Below are 2,607 nucleotides of genomic sequence, written 5' to 3' on the forward strand. Positions count from 1 at the left end.
CCCCCGGCCTCCGCTCACTCTAGCCCCCGGCCTCCGCTCACTCTAGCCCACCGGCCTCCGCTCATTCTAGCCCCCTCTCACTCTAGCCCACCGGCCTCCGCTCACTCTAGCCCCCAGCCTCCGCTCACTCTAGCCCACCGGCCTCCGCTCACTCTAGCCCACCGGCCTCCGCTCACTCTAGCCCCCCGGCCTCCGCTCACTCTAGTACGTTTTTTTTACATTTAAAGAATTTGCCACTGATGGGCCTCCGCTCACTCTAGCCCACCGGCCTCCGCTCACTCTAGTCCACCGGCCTCCGCTCACTCAAGCCCACCGGCCTCCGCTCACTCTAGCAAGCAAGGTGTGAGACGCTGTGTTTCGTTGTGAAAGCGAAACTACTTTGTTTGGTCTTCCAAAAGAGGACTTTCAGAAAGGCGGGGCATAGAGGAGAAACAATAATGTGGAAAATAATGTGTTTTTTGAACCTTAAACCGCATAAACACATTTCATTACACCAAATACACCAAATAATGTTCTTTTTAGCAACATCATATGACCCCTTTAAGGCACAGACGCAGTGCAGAAGCGGTGCATAGAGGCCGTCTGTCCTGTGTAATTGCTGTCAGCTGCTCATACACAGACGATATAATGAGCGTTCAGTAATTAAACTCAAATCTTACATAAGAAACTCAGCGCCAGCATTCAGAACAGAACAGAGCACAGATAAACCGCCGTCTGTTCTGAGACGCCACCAGAATTAGAGAAGTATCAGAATAAACACTACTCACACGAATATAACAATCAGTTCTTAAAGTAATGAATACATTGTGTCTTTAATGATAAAATCATTTCTGATCTCTTTATTTCAGCTGAATTAAGACCCGCCCTCTTCTGCTGACCTCTGAGAATCAGCCAATCAAACGCAGCCTCTGTTTTCAATCAGCCAATCAGATTAAAATGCATCCAAGGAATCCTGTTTCTGCCACTGAATAAAAAGTTAAAAAAGTAATTACGACTTTTTATCTCACAATTCTGACTTTTTTCTCACAATTTTTCTCAGAATTGTGAGATTTAAACGTAAACTCACAATTGCGAGAAAAAAGTCCAAATTTTTTTATTCCGTGAGAAAAACTCAGAATCAGGGTTAACTAAAATTAAAACTAAAACCATAAAAAAAATTGAAATAAATGTTAACTGAAACAGAATAAAATATAAAAACCTTAAAACTAGTTTCCAAGGCAACATTTCTCATTTTCATTGATGCACAAAAATAACAAAAACTAAAACAGAATTACTAATAAACTAAGAACTAATAAGAATGACAAACACACAAAAGAATTACTAAAATTATCATGAAAGCATAAAATATAAAAATAAAATCCAATTCAAAATATGCAGAAACAATTTCTAATTGCACAATTATGAGAAATCACGATCATTTGTAGATGCAAAAAATATTGGAGAAAGTTTTATAGTGTTTTTAAATATTTATGTATTCTTTTATTATCAAAGCAGAATCAGTAAGGTTAAATAACGTAATAATTTTAGAGTTGAATGGAAACGCTGTGATTTTGACTGAAATGACTGAAGATATTAAGTCTTGTTTTCTGAAATACTGATAAAAACTGAGTTTAAGCTTACAACTAGGGAAGCCCAGTAAAAAAGGTCATTGCTAATTTTATTTCACAATTCTGATTTTTTCTTGCAATTTTATAACCCTAACCCTAACTGCGAGATATAAACGAGTCAAAGACGAAAAAGGGTTTAAGCATAAAAACAATAAGTGTAATACTGCTTTAAGTGTTTGTTGTTTTTCCTCCCCAAAAAAAAAAAAAATCTGTTTAATTTAATTGCAATTCTGTTTTTGTGTTTCTGAGCAAAAAATAAACATCATACTTTTTCCCCTGATTTACAGAAGAGAGCCACTAAAATGTCATTCAGTGTAACAATCTTGTCAGGCATATTTACAACAAAAATCAATTTATGACATATTAAAAGACTAATTACTTTCACCCCAAATACTAATCAGTTGTAATTTTACATTTTTAAGATGTGCCACTATCCTAGGTTTCACCCATTTGTCAGTAAGATTTTTTTACTCATTTAAAACACAATAAAATTTAATATGCTCTCTTATTCTTTTATATATTTTAATATGTACACGCCAGAATAAGCATGTTTGAATTTTGACATAAATATTGTGTTACACTGAAAGACAATGTATTCAATTCAATTCAGTTCGTTTATTTGTATAGCGCTTTTCACGATACAAATCATTGCAAAGCTACTTTACAGCAAATTAAGTTTCTACAATATTTAGTAGTAGCTTATCAGTGGTGACTCTCAGTTATGGGTCAAAGACGAAAAGGCATAAAAACAATAAGTGTAATACTGCTTTAAATTGTTGATGTTTTTCCCCAAAAAATGTAAAAAGTTTTCTGTTTAATTTAATTGCAATTCTGTTTTTGTGTTTCTGAGCAAAAAATAAACATCATACTTTTTCCCCTGATTTACAGAAGAGAGCCACTAAAATGTCATTCAGTGTAACAATCTTGTCAGGCATATTTACAACAAAAATCAATTTATGACATATTAAAAGACTAATTACTTTCACCCCAAATACTAATC

This window comes from Sinocyclocheilus anshuiensis, unplaced genomic scaffold (assembly GCF_001515605.1).
Source record: "Sinocyclocheilus anshuiensis isolate Anshui unplaced genomic scaffold, SAMN03320099.WGS_v1.1 scaffold1566, whole genome shotgun sequence".
Classification (NCBI taxonomy): Eukaryota; Metazoa; Chordata; class Actinopteri; order Cypriniformes; family Cyprinidae; genus Sinocyclocheilus; species Sinocyclocheilus anshuiensis.